We start from the raw sequence: 20,908 nt of genomic DNA, 5'->3' as shown, positions 1-20,908 counted from the left end.
CCTTAGCAACCCTGAAATTCAGGCATGGTCGACGACCTCAAAGGAAATCTTCCAGGGACCCGACCTTGACCTTTCAGCGCGCACGCGCTGTGCCTCTTACCCAGTACCCTGACCCTGTTACAGAATGATCTGCTTATATACTCTGGTATTATGTAGCCTGTAGGGTTACCATGCCACAAGACGGTTTAGTAGGCCTGAACAAATATTTGCCTGGTGTGTAAGTAAATCGCAATTTTGGCTAATGGTTTTGTGAAATACGGGTTAAGTATTTTATTTTAAACACATTTTTGTATACAAGTGGTAAGATGTAATGAACAGACATACTCTGTTAAGTACTTAGAGAACAAAAGCTTTAAAAAAATTATAGAATAGTGCACTCATAATTTTTAAGAAAAAAAAACCGTCGCCTTTCGGGTTCTGGTGAAAGCTACTTGCGAATGTTGGATTATGTAAAAATGTGTAGGTATTTTTTAAAACTGCTTTTAATGCTTTAATTATTAGATGGCAACACGCATATACGTATAACGTTAAGGTTTGAGGAGTTTCCTCAATTCCTCATGAATCCGATTATAAGAAATCAAAGCTTGACAAACTTTGATTTGAAAACTCAATATGCTTAACAAACATAACTAAATAAATGTCACTGTTCTGAACTTAAATGCATGCTTTTCTTACAAAAATACCAAAGGCACTATGAGTGTGCCGTTCAGATTTGAGGAGTTCGGTTCTGACCATCATCAGCAGTTCCACTGCACCAAATATCACTGTTCTGGATGTAAGTGCATGCTGTTCTTATAAGAATACCAAAGTCACTATAAGTGTTCCGTTCAGATTTGAGCAGTTTGGTTCTGACCTTCTGACCATCATCAGCAGTTCCACTGCACCAAATATCACTGTTCTGGACGTAAGTGCATGCTGTTCTTATAAAAATGGCAAAGTCACTATAAAAGCGTGCCGTTCAGATTTGAGGAGTTTGGTTCTGGCCATCATCAGCAGTTCCACTGCACCAAATATCACTGTTCTGGACGTAAGTGCATGCTGTTCTTATAAAAATACCAAAGTCACTATAAGCGTGCTGTTCAGATTTGAGGAGTTCGGTTCTGACCATCATCAGCAGTTCCACTGTACCAAATGTCACTGTTCTAGACGTAAGTGCATGCTGTTCTTATAAAAATGGCAAAGTCACTATAAGCGTGCCGTTCAGATTTGAGGAGTTTGGTTCTGGCCATCTTCAGCAGTTCCACTGCAATAAATGTCACTGTTCTGGACGAAAGTGCATGCTGTTCTTATAAAAATACCAAAGTCACTATAAGCGTGCCGTTCAGATTTGAGGAGTTCGGTTCTGACCATCATCAGCAATTCCACTGGACCAAATGTCACTGTTCTGGACGAAAGTGCATTCTGTTCTTATAAAAATACCAAAGTCACTATAAGCGTGCCGTTCAGATTTGAGGAGTTTGGTTCTGGCCATCTTCAGCAGTTCCACTGCAATAAATGTCACTGTTCTGGACGAAAGTGCATGCTGTTCTTATAAAAATACCAAAGTCACTATAAGCGTGCCGTTCAGATTTGAAGAGTTCCGTTCTGGCCATCATCAGCAGTTCCACTGCACCAAATGTCACTGTTCCGTACCTAAATGCATGCTGTTCCTTTAAAAACACAAAAATCACCATATGTATGCCTTTCAGATTCGAGGAGTTCCCTCGATTTCTCCAGGATCCCATCATCAGAACTGGGTGCTGAGAAAAATGGGACCAATCTGTATGCATACCAAATTTTCAAAATCGGTCCAGTGACGACGGAGATATCGAGGAACAAACATAAAAAATAAAAAAAAATAAAAAAACATACAGACGACTTGAGAACCGTCCTTCTTGAGAGATTTGAGGCGACGGTTAAAAATATCAAGGAACACAAGACCAGTTTTAGCTATTGACTAAGCGATCGCATGCCATTTGAGAAAACAAATAAAGATATTTTGCTGTTGCAAAATACTCTGTTTTTATAAACACGACGATGGCTAACAAGCATACAGCCCGCCTAATAGGAAGCAGTCACCGTAGCCTGCAACAACAGAACTCTCTTGCTATGCTAACCCCTTAAAAATTGGATACCTACTTACTGCATATTACAGCAAAAATAAAATCGGTTGCGAGCCAAATCATGTTTGAATAATATAGGTCAAATTTGAAAAATTCTAATTGACATGATGTGTAACCCGATACAAGTGATAAAATGAATTCAGTTACGGGACACGAAAAACACTCATTTAATTTAAGTAACTAAGTACCTATGATTTGCTGATAAACGCAAACGATTGCTAATCGAACATATTCATATCAGTTTAAATAATGACATGCATAGTGGTAACATACTGTATAAGATGCAGATTCTAATCCCGTGCACATGAACATTTAATAGTGGGCTAATAAGGACGTTATTTAAGTAGGTGATATTGGTATCTACGCAAATGCTTTCGTATGCCCGGATGTTCTCCACTATGGACTAAGAGCCTAGAGCCGCCAGACCATCCTCATTTTCTCAAGGTAGAAACTTTGGGATAATGTAGAGTTCGTATTAGGGCTTCCAATACCGGGATCCCGGTATCTCGGGATCCCGGGATCCCGCCTTTTTTTGGGCACATTTCAATACCGGTATTTAATTTAGTAATACCGGGATCCCGGTATTCTTAGAAACTAACAAATTTTGCCAAATGAACGTAAATTACTCGTCAAAAACGTTACATTTCTGCATCATGATGGTCGCTACACGCGTAAATCTTGCTTCTTGCTCTCTTTTCTCGATTTGACACATTCTCTGTTTGGTGTTTTTACAATATTTGTATGAAAATGATAGTTTTTTCGATGGTTCCCAAGATAAAGATACGTTTCAAAAGCATTCATTGAGCGGGCCTGTCGCGAACCTTTTTTGACACATTTGTCGCACTTGTGATAGATTGGTTGATTGATTGATTGATTGATTGATTAATGTGTTGAACTCTAGCGCAAAACTTTGCGGTGACATTCCCTACAGTAACGAAATTGGGAAATCTGAACTATCAAAGCAAGAAAATTACTTTTCTAATCCGTAGATTAAATTTTCCTATTCCGCGAAGTAATCTTCTTGATTTTGATTATCATGATTATTTCTTAATGTGATTTATAATAAAATTATGTATGTGGGACAATTTAGCTTTTTTGGCTAATTGTTCAATGATTTGACGGATTTATTTTATTAGTGCTTTAGCGCCTCTAGTGTCACGAAAAACAAAAATATCACTAAACTGTACCACATGCAAGATACCTAACTCTCCTTCTTATTTCTCACGTCGTCGCACCTAACGGTGACTCTGGGGCAGTATTTCCTTTTTTTTATCGTGTAATAATTCTGCTCATGTCATAGTATGCTATACGATTATTAGGGTATATAAAACTATGCTAAATCAAAGTCGGGTAATGTTCTGTAAAACAATATTCTGCCAAATGTGTGAGGGTTGTAGTAATAATGCCAACCAAGTTTCCTGCAAAATGACCATTCGACCGATAGTGCTTCTGCGAAACATGTTATGCAAAGTGTGTTTCTGACTAAAATTATTCTGCCAGATGAGGGTAACCCTACAGAATCACCTCAGTAGAGATCTGGCGCTCTTTCCCGCTTGCTGCGTACTCAGTCCTACTCATAACAAAAATAAAGAGCACGGGGCGTAGCCCTTTGAACCATGTATACTTATAAACAATAGAAGTTGAACCGACTTGGCCACATAAGTTTGCGAACCGTTTTGGGTTGAAATCGAAACATATGAAGTTCGAAATGTATTCGATCTGTTTGACCCATCACTAAGTCCGATTGGCAAGATTTTGCTGTAGTATAACACGCATGAAAAGTAACAAACGAGATTTTGAATAAAATTTGTTATTTTAAGCAAATTACTTGGTTTTTATATTTTCGCGATTTCAATACCGGGATCCCGGGATCCCGGTATTGAAATCCCAATACCGGAATGAATACCGGTATTGGATAAGTTCCGGTATTTGGAAGCCCTAGTCATAGTATGCTATACGATTATTAGGGTATATAAAACTATGCTAAATCAAAGTCGGGTAATGTTCTGTAAAACAATATTCTGCCAAATGTGTGAGGGTTGTAGTAATAATGCCAACCAAGTTTCCTGCAAAATGACCATTCGACCGATAGTGCTTCTGCGAAACATGTTATGCAAAGTGTGTTTCTGACTAAAATTATTCTGCCAGATGAGGGTAACCCTACAGAATCACCTCAGTAGAGATCTGGCGCTCTTTCCCGCTTGCTGCGTCCTCAGTCCTACTCATAACAAAAATAAAGAGCACGGGGCGTAGCCCTTTGAACCATGTATACTTATAAACAATAGAAGTTGAACCGACTTGGCCACATAAGTTTGCGAACCGTTTTGGGTTGAAATCGAAACATATGAAGTTCGAAATGTATTCGATCTGTTTGACCCATCACTAAGTCCGATTGGCAAGATTTTGCTGTAGTATAACACGCATGAAAAGTAACAAACGAGATTTTGAATAAAATTTGTTATTTTAAGCAAATTACTTGGTTTTTATATTTTCGCGATTTCAATACCGGGATCCCGGGATCCCGGTATTGAAATCCCAATACCGGAATGAATACCGGTATTGGATAAGTTCCGGTATTTGGAAGCCCTAGTTCGTATCGACCTTTAATGTCTGCATATTACCTACTTCGGCCCGTCGGCCAACTTTTTGCTATAAGATTTTGTTTAAAAAAGACTAAGTTTCCCTTAATTCTCAAGGCTGATTATTATATGTATATGTAGTAAAAACAGTCTGTAAGGATTTGATAATCATCATTACCTGACCATTTCTGCCGGCCGTAACTTTTACCAGACTCCTGAAAGTCTCTCTAACTTACCCTAATTTCTCAAGTTACGGCCGGCGAAAATGGTTAGGAAATGATGATTATCAATTCCTAACAGTATTTTCGAACACATATATAAACCAGTCTTGAGAATTTAAGGAAAGTTAATGTTTTTTAAAAAAAAAACCTTATTGCACAAAAATGGCCGACGGGTCAAACTAGGTAATATGCAGACATTAAACGTCGATACGAAAGTTTCATCCCAAAGTTTCATTCTTGAGAAAATGAGAAAATTCTGGCGGCTCTGGGCTCTTAGCCCACTTACTTAGGTACTTATATATACGTTACAACAAAAAAAAATTGATTGAATTTTTCAGTTTACGTTTTTTTGAAAAATCGATAAAATAGTTAAAATGTGCATAAAGAAATCAAAAAGCGCAAGCCTCAGTGGGATCTCGGCGCTGCCCCCTCCACTCTTATCCTGGTCCAGCTGAAGATCTGGATGCCCTGACACCCAACCCAATGCTGTTTCCTAGCTTAATGATCTCAAAGCTGTATGTACTCTATTACCTAAATATGCATGCCATACAATTCAATACACGTAAGTGGGATCTAAAGCACTAAAGATTTAAGTGTACTACTTAAGTAGTTATAAGTGCACTACGGATAACTCAAGAAGACTAAGGTTCTACCGCTCCCAAAGCCACTAACATTTGTTTATTTTTTATTTCCTCAATAAAATAGGAAATTGATAGTCACCCTACAATTAGGCTACTCGTGCCGAACGACACAGCTACGTGTCGGGATATTTACTACCACGGACTAAGTTCGTTAACATGGACTGGCCCAATATTTTAGCTACTTTCATGACAATTGTATTTATTTTACAAGTGGGCAAGTTTGCCATCTAATCGCTCACTCGTGCTATAATTACCTACACGAGCAAGAGAAAGATACTAAGATTCGAATAGTGGTACTTAATAGTAGAAAATCTTGAGCGTGGAGAGGGTTCACAGGAATTGATTGCACAAAATTGTTCACTGAGCTAACCCAAGGAACTAGGGAATACAAACCAGTTAACCGAAAACCGGTTAACCAAGATTTTTTGGCCTCGGTTAAAAACCGGTTTTCATGGTCTCTAACCGGTTAATAACCGAAACTATAATTATTTCCCAAGATGACCAAACTGGGCATAAAAAGGGTCAAAAGTACGTATTTCTTTAATTTTATGATTTTTATGTACAGTCAAGTGTAAAAATATGGGTGCGTACAACTTATCAAAAATATGTCCCATAGCACTTTATGTCGGCGGAATAAGGTCTCGGTACATATTTTTGAGCGGATAAAATCGATACGTATTTTTGCACTTGACTGTACCTAATCAGAATTTATATACTTTTCATTGCCAACATTACGTACCTGCACTGAATTTCTTAAAGAAGTCGTATAATCATGGTTTTATAATCTCACTAAACGTGAAGATTAAAAAATAGTCCCGAGTCCACTCAAATATACATTTTATATAGTAGAGTCCGATTTCCATCCCGCGTACGGCCCCCTGTCTTGCCTACAACAAGTAGCAAGATGAGATTGTGGCCATGTGACTTTTTAGAGAATTGGTTTTGATAATTTTAATTAACAATTGGTTCTCCTCGGGTCTAATCTTATAAGCTAAACAAAACCCACTTTTTATTTTTCGATTGCGTTTAAACTAGCTTTACTTACATTATTTATTTTTTTAGTACAAACAAATCGATTGTCATATCAATTAGGTAAATCGAGGTTCAAGGAATGCGACTATTTATTATTACAACATGTACGTTCTTGTCGTTGATTTGTCGGTGATGAGCAAGCACGCATACTAAAAATGACTTAGTCTAACCAAACAAGTCACAGTAAAATAAAGTATTATAATAACATGTAAATAAACCTATTCATTGAAATGTTTTTGTAATAGTGATGTACTTAGGTATTTATTTTAATTAAAAGAAATGAAGTTCATTTTGTAGAACGTCCGGTTAGTACGACGCAATATCAGCGGTCCCTTGAGCATCGTTATAACCGGACTCTACTGTAGGTATATTTGTAAATAATATATTTTTAAAATAAAGGGAAAATGGAGATCTTGGTTTTCTTACGTCGATTGTATTACTAGTGGATCTGGGAGTCTGGGAGCTGTAGACCTTCGTGACATGCTCAAAAAACGCAAAACTGACAAATAGGTACAGATTTAGTTCTTCAAGTGATTATCACACTTGACTGTCACGACAGTTTTAAGCGCCTATACGCTATGGGCACTCAAGCCCTTTATGGCAATTTCCGCATTTTACAAATTTCCAAAAACTGGATAAAAATTATCTTCGTCAATTTCATCATGCAAGTAATACCTGATACGATATCATCAATATCAGATTTCTTGAAGTTAATGTTAAAATTACTGCAGTACGGCTATTTACTAAAAATCCGCAAACCCGGTTAAAAACCGGTTAACCGGTTTTGAAGGTAAAGTTTAAAATTAACCGGTTTTTGCATTCCCTACAAGGAAAAAAAGGCATGTCTTTCCCACATATGGACAAAATGCAACTTATTTTTCTGTTTTTAAAGAATCAACGGAACCGTTTTTTGGATGTTGTGAGAAATACTTTACCCTTTTACCCTGGTATTGTACCCTAAGTGAGTTATCGTTTTCACATTGACTGATCTGATATGGGAGCCGGAAATTTTTTGGAAAAAAGCAGATGGTTTGATGACTAACTTTTTGGCGTGAGTTTAGATACTTATTAAAGAACATTAAGCAATAATAAACATAAAAAAGTAAACGTAAAATGTTTAGAATCGTTAGCAGACGTTTCTGCTTAATAAACATTAATAAAAAAGTAGTTTTTTTATTTCCTCCTTAAAGCATCCAATATCAAAGGTACGCTCTAACAGTGATTCCATAAATAATTATTATTATATATGCACCTCAAAGTGAAAATAATAGTCAGGTTTAAAAATTAAGGAGGTAGGTACGTAGGTACTTAATTAATAATTTCCGACATATATGTACAATAATAGTACTTACATTACCTAGGTACATATTACATTTCCTTAGTAAATAAAAAATATCGAACACATACATTTTCCTCTATGATAGCCTGATAGGTGACATCTACAAGTAGCCGTGGATAACAGAGAGCCACAGACCACCCATGCGAAGCTCAGATTATAAAAGTTGAGTTGTACAATTTAAGCTAAAACGCTTCGCCTAACTTTTCACTAGATGGCGTAAAACTAATGCGCGTGGGCAGCCTATATTAGTAGAATCGAAGCGTGTTGTGTTGTAGTAACTATAGCACATGAAAACCGTTAGATGCCGCCCATACCTACCTACACTCGCGATCAAAAAAATCGACTCAAGCAACATTTTTTACTTTTGGTAATTTTTCCGGAAAACGGGAAATGTTTCAATAAAACTTTGAATGCAATTTAATTACAAATTTATTCAGCTACAAAAAACAGTAAAAGACAACGATTTCGCTTGCGTAGTTTTTAGGTTATTACAGTTTTTGTACAAAATGGCATTTTGCATCGTTTTGATACGCACAAGTTGTGCACCCTTGAGACCAATAAAAACCGATGTAACCGGTTATTTCTTATCAGTCGCTTATCAGAAGTTGACCAGTGCACATCTTCACGCAATCTTTCACTGAAATCACCTTGGAACAATGGATACTACCGAAGCTGAAGCCGCCGAAGTCGTCGCCTTGGTGAATCGAGGATTCTCGCAGCGTTCTGTTGCTGAGCAGCTGAATTTAAGCCAGTCGGCTGTCTCCAGAGTTTACCGTCGGGTTTGTTGGTTTGGAATCTTGAAACGGAAACCAGGATCTGGCCGTCAGCGGTGCACAACGGAGAGAGAAGACCGCTTCATCGACACCTCCAGTCTTTGTAATCGCCACCGTACCGCTGTTGCCATCCAGCGACACCTGATGCGCAACCGGGTTGTGCCTGTTAGCACCCCAACAGTTCGGCGAAGACTCAAGGAAGCCAACCTTACCCCAAGAAGGCCTGCTACTGGGCCCAAACTGACTCAGAGACATCGGGACGCTCGGAAGGAATTCGTGGCGACCTACGAAAATTGGACCTACGACCAATGGAGCCGCGTACTCTTCAGCGATGAGTGCAGAGTGTGTCTCCATGGCAGCGACAGAAGAGGACGGGTATACCGAAGACCTGGAGAGAGATTCGCCCAGTGTTGCTTCGCTAAAACAGTCGCCTACGGTGGAGATTCCGTCATGATTTGGGCTGAGATTTTCATGGAGGGGCGGACCGAGCTGGTTTTTGTTGATGGCGGGGGTCGAGGCGGTGGTTTGAATGCAGACAGGTACATCACCGACATCCTGCAAGACCGCGGCGTCCCCTACGCCGGGTTCTTTGACGAGAGGTTCCATTTAATGCAAGACAATACCCCTTGTCATACCGCCCACGTCACAAAGGAGTACCATTGACGCAGTTGGCATCCTGACTCTGAAGTAGCCACCTCTCAGTCCCGATTTAAATCCCATCGAACACTTGTGGGATTACCTAAAACGCAAGGTTTGAGCTCGCGATCCCGCTCCGGAGACAATTTTGGCCCTGAAAGAAGCTTTGGTCGAAGAGTGGAAAGCATGCCCCCAGGACACCATCAGGAAGCTGATAAGGTCAATGAAGAGACGCATGGCATGTGTGAAAAAGGTTTTTGGTGGTAACACCAGGTATTAAAGATAAAAATAAATTGTAATTCTTTCATGAAAATGTTTTTTTCTTTCGTTGTCAAGGTCATTTTTGCACCCAAATTTTACACCTCCTTGGTATGATCGCTTGTTTTTCATGAACTGTAATTTTTCGCCTAAAAAACATGCTCGTATCGAAAGCTTACACTGTAAGCTCTAAAATGGTACAGTTACTTTTTTGGTCTCATGATTGGTTCCGGAGATATTAAACGATGAAATAAAAAATTCGTTTGAGTCGATTTTTTTGATCGCGAGTGTATATGTTTATGTTATGTACACCTAGTATAAACATAGTTATTTGCTTTTACATAACGGGACATTAGTGGTAACTTAAAATTGGGTTTTTCAGACGGTTCTATTTCTACAAGTGATATTTACAAGTGTATTTACTTCTTACCTACCTAATGAAAAGTTGTTTTTCCAAGTAGTCTATGCCTCCACAATAAGCTCATTCGAGCGGGTCCTAGATAGGTACCTACTATAAGTAGAAGGTTCCTAAATACTTCTTAGGTATTATAGGTACCTATGTACCCACTTTTTTTGGAGGTCATATGAATGTGTTATATTAATATAACTGTATACACGAGATACTAGAAAGGCTTACGTGCAATACCTCAGATCAGATCTACATTATAATTGTATAAGATGAATCTCTTCATACAATAGACAGGATATCTTTCTACTTAATAATAACCATTTAATAAGTCTAAGCCATAAACACTCGGGATTCCGTGTGGGTAACTGAATATAATTATATTTAGTTCACCGACGTGTGTATTTATACCGGGAAGATATAAATAAACACTACCTTGGCAGACAAACATATTAACAACATTCGTAACGGCATAGTGACGTTGTATGTATGAAGTCATGACACGTAAACGTAAGAAAACTATTAAAACGAATGCAGATTAAACTAACAATAGTCAAAATTGCGCATTTTACCTGTAGGCCTAGCACATGATTGCCGCGAGAGTATGTCGCCGCGAGATGGATCACACATCTTCGTCTAACTATATCAATGAGATAAGGACGGGTAGTCTATCTCGCGGCGACATACTCTCGCGGAAATCATGTGCTAACCCTGCTGAGGTACGAGTATGACCTAGCTGGACCGATATTTCGCCCCCGAAAACCCATATCCTATTAACAGCAAATCTTATCGAGATAAGAGTCGGTTTTCACGCATAGCAAACGAAACATATATAATTAAGAACTCTTTAGTCATGGAACGCCACATATGAAGTCACTTATTTAGAATTAAATTAATTGATGGTATTAGCAGGAATATTTTAGTGTCTTTTACGGCGGCGAGTCTCGGTGCCAAAATGTTACGTTCATTCGTGCCAATTACCACATACACACAACATTGACGTCAGTTCAGTTTGCCCTTGGTAATGAACATTTTCAGAAACACAACACGTACTTGTGATAATTGGTTCCGAATGTTCCGATACTTGTACAACATACTGAATATGTGCCAAAAATGACCTTCATGTGTCTTGGCAGACCTGCAGATATGTTAGATATGATCATTTACATACGCTAGCTACTTTTACAAGGCTACTCCTAAATGGTCATCATCATCCTCCTTACGTTATCACGGCATTTGCCACGGCTCATGGGAGCCTGGGGTCCGCTTTGACAACTAATCCCAAGATTTGGCGTAGGCACTAGCTTTTACGAAAGTGACTGCCATCTGACCTTCCAACCCGAAGGGTAACTAGGCCTTATTGGAATTAGTCCGGTTTCCTCACAATGTTTTCCTTCACCGATGATATCAAATGACATTTCGCACATAAGTTCAGATAAACTCATTGGTACGAGTCGGGTTCGAACCCGCGATCTCCGGATCGAAAGTCGCACGCTCTTACCGCTAGGCCACCAGCGCTGCGCTTCTAATCGAGATATACAAAACCTGTAGAATACATTTTTATTACTTACTAAAAATACAAAGATAATATTGTCTTCGGTTACCGCGATAGTTACTCATGAAATAAAACTATGGGAACGGATTAAATCGCGTATAATGAATTTACAATCCATCCCGACGTTTCGAACACTTTACAGCATTCGTGGTCAACGGGTGACGGGGGACGGGGTAAAGTGTTCGAAACGTCGGGATGAATTGTAAATTCATTATACGCGATTTAATCCGTTTCCATATTTTTATTTCATGAATACAAAGATAGTTCATTTTTTCGTTTCAGCTAGCATTTTCACACTTTCACTTAGGCCCACTTGCACCAATCACTTAACTCAGGGTTAGTGGGCTGTCATCTGTCAAATTCCATATAAAATGGTGGGTTAACCCTCGAGTTAACCCTCCATTTTCGTTGGTGCAAGTGGCACTTAGAGGTTGCGTAGTTGCTACGTGCTACGCCACGTCGTAGCACCTAACGGTTAATTTTTTTTTTTCAAACTTTAAAAAGAGTGTCAAAGTGCAAATTTGGATTTGTTTCCAATCTGTCGTAAAGGGACTAAAGATGAATCCGTTGGGTATATAAGAATATACCTAGCAAAGAGCTGAGAGGCACAACTAGTGACCTGTATCACCTGACACCACAAGCTCCTATCTATTTATTCATAACCATGTAGTTGGTTAGATTTTCTTTTTGCACATTTTTTGTAATTTGATCCGATTTTTGCAATTTTTGGTAAGTAGTTGTGGAAAAGTTCTATATTTATGTTTTACTAGCTTTTGCCCGCGGCTTTGCTCGCGTTAGAGAGAGACAAAAAGTAGCCTATGTCACTCTCCATCCCTTCAACTATCTTCACTTAAAAAATCACGTCAATTCGTCGTTCCGTTTTGCCGTGAAAGACGGACAAACAAACAGACACACACACTTTCCCATTTATAATATTAAAGTATGGATTATTATTTAATTTTTTTGTGAGCTACGAGAATTAAATATATGTATGTGATAATTTTCAACTATATATACACCTATTTATCGATCTTAACAACCTTCATTTGGTTTTTATTCAGAGGAAATGTTTTTAACCCCCGACGCAAAAACGACGGGGTGTTATAAGTTTGACGTGTCTGTCTGTTTGTGTGTCTGTCTGTTTGTCTGTCTGTCTGTGTGTGTGTGTCTTTCTGTGGCATCGTAGCTCCCGAACGGATGAACCGATTTGGATTTAGTTTTTTTTTTGTTTGAACGCTGAGTAAGTCGGGAGTGTTCTTAGCCATGTTTCATGAAAATCGGTCTACTATGTCGGAGGTTTTTCAAAATTTTAATTTTGTGGTTAGGTTATTCTTGAAACTCTAGCAATGCTCAATATTTAACTCTCCCACCGCTCTGTGCAGTGGAACAGTAACTTTTTAATTGACAACCTAGAGGTCTACCTACTTATTACAGTACTTATTCTTGAAATCTCTTAATAAAGCTGTCAAAACAGTAGGTAGGTACCTACACAGATAAACGACTACAAAAAATCCACGAGCTATCCAAACCATCGATAATCAGATTGCAAACTTTCACCACAGCATCAGAATTCCATCACGTCAAATTTAGTTAATTTCCGTGTCACCTAACACAATCTTAGTTAGGCAGCTATGCATAGGTTGGCAGCATTACGTGGGTGGCAGCCAGCGATGCAGGGGAAGCGAGCGTTAACCCTTCTGCAGTTCATTCGCCGTCTGGCCTCACCCCACCGACCGCCCACCACCCATCGGCTGCAAGCCTGGCTATACTGCAACCCAACACTTTTTATACCTAACACTTATTTCTGCGAAAGCCATTACTAGGACCATGTCAAATTACCCCCTCTCGTTTTAATTTGGCTGACTTCAAGCTGACATTGGGACAAATTTTAAGAAAATATTTCATTTGATACATAAATGGATAATTTTTTATGCCACCACCGGGACAAAGATGTTAAGCAATCACAGTAGCCTATGCGCACTTTCAACTCCTGTGCAGGTACACGCATCGCTGCTTCAAGCATACGAGGATTCAATGTTTTCGTTTTCGCAGGCCACAGTGTTTCCTAGAACATCTTAGCTATCAAGAACACAACACTACCTGTCACACTAATCACATATGTACAAACAAAGTGAATATCACATATGTACACCTAGAGTAGTGCCATCATGACAGTTTTCTGTGACCTTGCTATTAAATAATGTTGAAATTCATCCACTGTTCTGGACGTAAGTGCATGCTGTTCTTATAAAAATAACAAAGTCACTATTAAGCGTGCCGTTCAGATTTGAGGAGTTCCGTTCTGACCATCATCAGCAGTTCCACTGCACCAAATGTCACTGTTCCGTAAGTAAATGCATGCTGTTCCTTAAAACCACAAAAATCACCATATGTGTACCTTTAAGATTTGAAGAGTTCCCTCGATTTCTCCAGGACCCCATCATCAGAACTGGGTTCTGAGAAAAATGGGACCAATCTGTATGCATATACATTCAATCAAAATAAAAATTTTCACGTAACGACGGAGATGTCGTGGAACAAACATTAAAAAAAAACAAAAAAAAAATTAAAAAACATACAGACGAATTGAAAACCACCTTGAGAGATTTGAGGCGGCGGTTAAAAAAACGTGCCGCAAGTTCGAGAGAAGTTTGTTCCCTTTTATTCTTTCAAACTCTTAGGAAGTTTAAAACTTCATTTTTAAGAACTCAGTACCTACGCACGTGACGTGAGTCAATTTCAGTCTGCTGTTCAGCTCTCAGTGTTAGACCGCGCGCCATGCGAACATTTTGCCAGTCATCGGCCATGAATACCTACTGAATAGCCTAAATTTCGTAACTTTGCCACTTCTTTGGTGTGTTGAGGCATGGCAGACACCTAAACACATAAAAAATTGTACATTCAGTCAAAACCTGCCATTTATACTTTGTCAGATGATAGTATAGAAGCTTATGAACAAAACAGCCTCATCGTCATCCTGTTGTGTCGCGAACGTCGCGGTGGAAAAACCGTCAACACATGCTAGCAAAATTATTTCCACCTCGGGCATTAACACTTGAATTATCACTACGCTCAGGATTCTATGGACGCTGTTGCCGTAACCGTAAACACATATATTAATTCACTCCCTTGTGACGCAATCTACAGTATCAAAGTAAAACTATCCTGACACGTCTTTTGCTTAGATAATATTAGGAAACAATAATTTCCTTCCAAACGCTGTGAAAAGCAGTAAGTAAAGGGGTCCTTGGACGATGACAGCTAAATTTCTCACTTCAGTTCAGAATTCAATACACGCCCTCTCCGTAAAAATATATTTTTCCCCTCACTAGCTCGGAAACACGTGTTTTGTCCTTTAATACCAGCGGGTAAAAACGCATTTTATCCACTAGTGGGTAAAGTAATTTGACCTTGAATAAAGTCAAATTAAGTGCTTTAAAATTTATAAAAGTAGGTGAATCTAGTAATGAAGATGATTTACCACCTGTTGAACTACTGGAAGCAGTGATAAACGCATTTTTTGCGTTGTAGTTTCCTCGCTATAGTGAGGGGAAAAGTTTTGTGTTACACTCGGGTGCAAATGTATTTTACTTCTCGTGTGTTAAAAAACTCGCAAGTTCAGGATTCTATTCTCGAACCACTCGCTTCGCTCGTGGTTCAACTATAGAATCCTTTCACTTGCTCGTTTTTCAATTCCACACTCGGCGTTAAAATACAACTTTGCCCCCTTGTATAACAAATAACTATTTTCTCCCGTGTGACACAATCTACTTACTACTATTTTCTACACTTATTTGTTGGAAACTAGCCATCGTCAAGTAGTTACTCGAAAGTCGGAGATGAATGCGCACCAATCAAAGTTGATTTACAATAATCCTCGTGTTTTCTCTGTCCTTGTCATTCGAATTTACAGGAAATTTTCCTGCGACAAAGATAACATTAAAAGTTGCATTTTATCCACAAGAGTGTAAAGTACTTCATATAAATTTTAAGACGCTACGGGAGCGAAAATGCTAAAATGAAAAGGAGTTCCCCTTTCAATTTGGGAGTTTCAGTCAAATATACTAGTGTTATTAACTAGATTTATCGAAAAAAAAAGTCCATTAAGAACAACTCAGTTAAAGATATTGCAAAAAATCCTTATAATCGAGGTTCCGCTCTCGACTGTTTCCTCCTTCAAAACTTATTTAAACGGAACGAAATTTGAGAATCTGAATAACAATTAAATAATCTGTGTCGGACCGTTTAGATTTTTTGGCTAATTGTTACCGATCTTGAGTATCACACCTTTTTTAGGGTTCCGTACCAAAAAGGTACAACAGGAACCCTTATGGTGCGACTCTGTCCGTCTGTCTGTCCGTCTGTCACATTCCTAAATATCTCGAGAACTACTAATGCTATCAACTTGAAATTTGGAATAGTTGTGAACATTGTAAACCTCTACAAATAGAATTGTAGAAAATGGCCAAAATGAAAGGGGGGCAAACTGTAAATTTCAAGTTACTAGGCCAAGTGGGGTATCGTTAGAAAGAGCTCAAATTGAACGTAAATAAGCTATTTTTTATAATTTTTTTGTTGTGGAAAAAAAAGAATTTTGAAGGAAAATGTAAAAAAAAATACCGTCCCCCCCCCCTTATCTCCGAAGTTTACCAACGAAAAATTATGAAAATTTTAGTAAACATTGGTTTTATAGTATATATTACAGGAAAAATATAATCGTGTTTGTATTTTGAATACTTTTTTTTTAATTCACAAAAAACTTTTCAGATTTTTACTTTCAATTTACCCACCCTTGCGGATGTATATCGTACTTCAAATTAATACGAGATGTTACGTAAACCATCTTCTGTCCAATAAAGTATAAACTGTTTAAATCGGTTAACATTATAAAGAATTATCCCTGAAAAACCAGGTCGCGCAAATTAGTTAGCAAATTGACCGGGAGATGGCGCTATACACTATAATACTCATTAGTGCCTATACTTTTGTCTTCTAGTCAAGTCATTAGAGTTATATGAAAATATGAGATTATTTTTACTAGGTAGTTTGAAAGAAAGTTTGTACGGAACCCTCGGTGGGCGAATCCGACTCGCACTTGGCCGGTTTTTTAATTTTTGATTGGCTCTAGCGTCTTCACAGATAAAAATCAAAACGGTCCGACACAGACAAAAATAATAATAATCTGTGTTGAAAAAATCATTGCTCTAATATCTTCAAAAACCAGGGAGGAAATAGTCGAGATCGTTTGTAAGGAGAATTGACCTGTATCGTATCGTCTTAACTTGATGCCCAAAGTGGCTGGTGGAATTGACATTTATATGATAATTTTGAATCATAAATATTGAATAAATTGATGGATTTATAGACAGTATTTTGTTAGTGTTGGTGTGGTGAAAAGTTTCGTTTCACTCGGTGGGAAATTTGTACAACCTACGTTACGTGCCTTGAAACCTTCGCAACGCTCAAAATTCCAGTATAAAATAATAATATGTGATGTTATCTGAATAAAGGGACCTTATTGTCGATGGCGCTTACGGCGTTATGAACGATGTTCGTGTACAAATACGACGCCGCGGGACGTAAGCGCCATCGACAATAGGGTCGCTTTATCCAGATAACATCACATATTATTATTTTATATTGGCACATAACAACAACTTTGCCCCCTTATAAAACTATAGCTTTTTGTTTTACAAGGGGGCAAACCTATTTAGTTGAATATTTATGCTTCAAATTCATTTATAGGTAAATTCTACCAGCCAAAAAAATTGTATAAAATACTTTTCACTCTTGTCGATAAAATGCGACTTTGCTATCCGTTTTCAAAGAATGTACAGAGCCCACAGAACACCCCACTAGAAGCCTAATGCAAGCGATATTGTTCGAGACGCAAATCACCAATCCTTGCGGGGTGAGGCGGGCGCGCACGGTGCTGCCATTGGTCGTTTCAAATAATGGCGCGCCTTTACGATTAGCAATAGGGATGGGAATAGGACATGTCTATTATAGACAATGGTACCGGTACCAGTACTGTGGTGAATTTGTTTTGCAACAAATTATAATATTATAATTAAATTATAATAAGGCCTAGTTACCCTTCGGGTTGGAAGGTCAGATGGCAGTCGCTTTCATAAAACTAGTGCCTACGCCAAATCTTGGGATTCGTTTCCAAAGCGGACCCCAGGCTCCCATGAGCCGTGGCGAATGCCGATGCCGGGATAACGCAAGGAGGATGATGATTGTGATAGCACCTCAATAAAAATCATTCTAGTAACTAATAACTATACTGTGCATTTTTACTTACATTTACTAAGTTAAATTACCAACTAAATATTCTAAACTAATCAATCAACTAAATAACACTACAGACTCTACAGATTCTAGATAATTATTCACAATTACAAATCTGCTTTCTTTTATATTTCATAAAATGGTAGCACATGGTACGAACGGTAGTACGAAGTTCCCGCAACAGTAGGCCTAGCACATGATGGCCGCGGGAGTATGTCGCCGCGAGATAGATGCCACGTCTTCTTCTAACTGTATTAATGACATAAGGACGGGTAGTCTATCTCGCGGCGACATACTCCCGCGGCCATCATGTGCTAGGCCTACAGACATAAACTAACATGGCCCCATCCCTAGTCGTTTACGTGAAAGGGATAGCATATCGCATTGTTAACTAGGCAAAAAGGGATGGACGCGCCTCGGCGCCACTCAGTACAACCATATTGACCAGTATAAATGAACTCCGCGGATAATAAACAATATTCAACAAAATAATTAATTTGACTTAACTGTGGAATGTTATTCCATCTTTTTTATATGTAGAAGTGTTAGAAGACTTGCCACACCACTTTATGCTGCAAAAGACCATTGTTTGCAACCAAATTTGATTATTTAAGATTTTTTCCCGAGCGGACACGAACACTGTTAGCGGGTCGTATACTTGGGCGCTACTGATCGGTGTCGCACGCGTTCAAACTTTTATAAACCTGATTTGTCGTATGCTTGGTGACCGCGAGTCGCCCTGTAAGGGCCGTCTTGTTGTATTGGTCTGTGACAGAGCCTTAACCGGTTGGTGGGGTGAAAATAACTATTGAGCTTGAATAGGGATGGGATTCATGGGATCGATTGGCGTCGAGAAGTTTGTCAAAAATTTCCTTTTTCTCGCAACCAGTTTTTAGGTTTCCATACCAAAAAGGTACAACAGGAACCCTTATTGGCTTCGTGCGAAGTGCATGGAGGGGGTAATCAAAACGATCGCAGTGCTTGCGGTGGTCAAAATCGACACTGATTGTGGTTGTCATCTATCAAAACTCATAAAATATAATACAATGTGTAATGTTTGATATGGGGCATCAAAATGGCATAAATAGTTGTTGCACGTTCTATGCGTTTCTTAGAGCACACTGGAAATTGGATCAAAGAACTAAATGGATAGCTACGGTAAAAAGAAAACGTAAGTGACATGTCAAAACAAAACATTATAATAAATTATATTTAAGCTTTGTTTACCTAATATTATTCAATACGCTGTTAGTATTTTTCCTACCGTAAAAGATTATGCTTAAAGATTCAGGCCTAGCCTGGGAATAGGCCCGTGTCGGATATTTCTGCGGCCGCGGACATGACTAGGTACTTACGTTTAGATTTGTTTTATATGGCATTAACGGGACGGAGGTTTAGCGAATACCATATCACTAGCTCGAAGAACTTGTACCATTACTACTATGTTCTTCAAGATTCCTTATATGCCCTGCCAGCACCAATTTATGGACTCTTTCTGTAGTCTGGGGTTGGAAGTTTATACCGTGAGTAATGGCTTTGGAAACTGATTTTTGGTATTATATCCATGTCTTTATAATCTATCTACCTAAATTACACTTGAAATAGTAGCTCTTGTTATTCGATGTATTTAAAATTAATGAAAAATCGTTAAAATATAATGTTTGTTTACATGTCAGTTTTTGACATTTTCCACTTCAGGTTCACATGGTAGTGGGCGTAATTATCGTGCACGTAGCCAATAGTGAGACTCTGTCCGTCTATCTGTCCGCCTGTCACATTACTAAATATCTCGAGAAGTACTAATGCTACCAACTTGAAATTTGGAATAGTTGTGAACATTGTAAACCTCTACAAGTAGAAAGTATCTTTTTTTTTATTTATGAATTTTAATTGTAGAAAATGGCCTAAATGAAAGGGGGGCAAACTGTAAATTTCAAGTTACTAGGTCAAATGAGGTATCGTTAGAAAGAGCTCAAATTGAACGTAAATAAACTTTTTTTTTTTGCTGGATTTGAAGGAAAATGTAAAACAATGTATGTTACAATATATACCTACCACAATTTGTCTATTTAATTTTAATGTGATAAATAATTAAATTTGATTTCACTATTGTAGTAGTATAGTGTATAGTAGTAGTTAAGGTTAAGATTGCTGCGCCCTTGCAGGGTTCATATTATGTACCTAATTAAGACTTAAATATCTGGGCAACCGAGCTTCGCTCGGTTCTGTTTCGTATCCTTGACATGTGTCGCCATCTAGTTCAAAAATGAATAGTACCTACATCGAGCGAAAGAATTCTCAGCCTTAACAACACAACTACTCCACACGAGATGGCGCGCATTTCGCCACAAAAACTCAAATAGTGTATTTTCTAAATTCTATAGCAACTCTTTTACCTTCCGGGCTGTACGGTTGTGGAATTCCTTACCAGTAGAATTAAGACTAGCAAAATCTCTTCCAATTTTCAAAAATCAGCTTAAATTATACTATCTATCTCTATCTTAAGTTGCCATTTTTATTTATTGTATTTATGTATGTATGTATGTATGTATTATGTGTATGTAAGGTATATTTATTTATGTATTCGGTATATATGTATGTGTGTTTGTGTTGGTTTTCTCTATATTTTTTGTTCTTGCACTGCCTGTTAACTTTTGTTTCTGTTCCGTTTTTCCAGCTACCCTAAGGTTGTCTGGAAGAGATCGCTTTTTAGCGATAAGACCGCCTGTTGTTACCTAGTTATACTCTCACTAAACATTCTGTATACATATAACATGTAAAATGGTGCAATAAAGAATATTTACTTACTTACTTACTTACTTACTTCTATTCGTTTTAGCCTTGACCTGTGTCGCCATCTAGTGTTTGCAATAAATAGTACTTACATCGACCGAAAGAATTCTGTCTTAACAGTACAACTACTGCACACGAGATGGCGCGCGAAGAAAAACGCATGAAAACTCGAAAATTCGCGTTTTCCGGGACCTAAGGATAAGTTAGACCGATTTTTCACCCCCAAAAACCCCCACATAACAAATTTCTGCGAAATCGTTAGAGCGGTTTCCGAGATCGTCA

This window comes from Leguminivora glycinivorella, chromosome 7, assembly GCF_023078275.1.
Source record: "Leguminivora glycinivorella isolate SPB_JAAS2020 chromosome 7, LegGlyc_1.1, whole genome shotgun sequence".
NCBI lineage: Eukaryota > Metazoa > Arthropoda > Insecta > Lepidoptera > Tortricidae > Leguminivora > Leguminivora glycinivorella.
The sequence above is the reverse complement of the archived record's forward strand: the minus strand, read 5'-3'. Positions refer to the sequence as shown.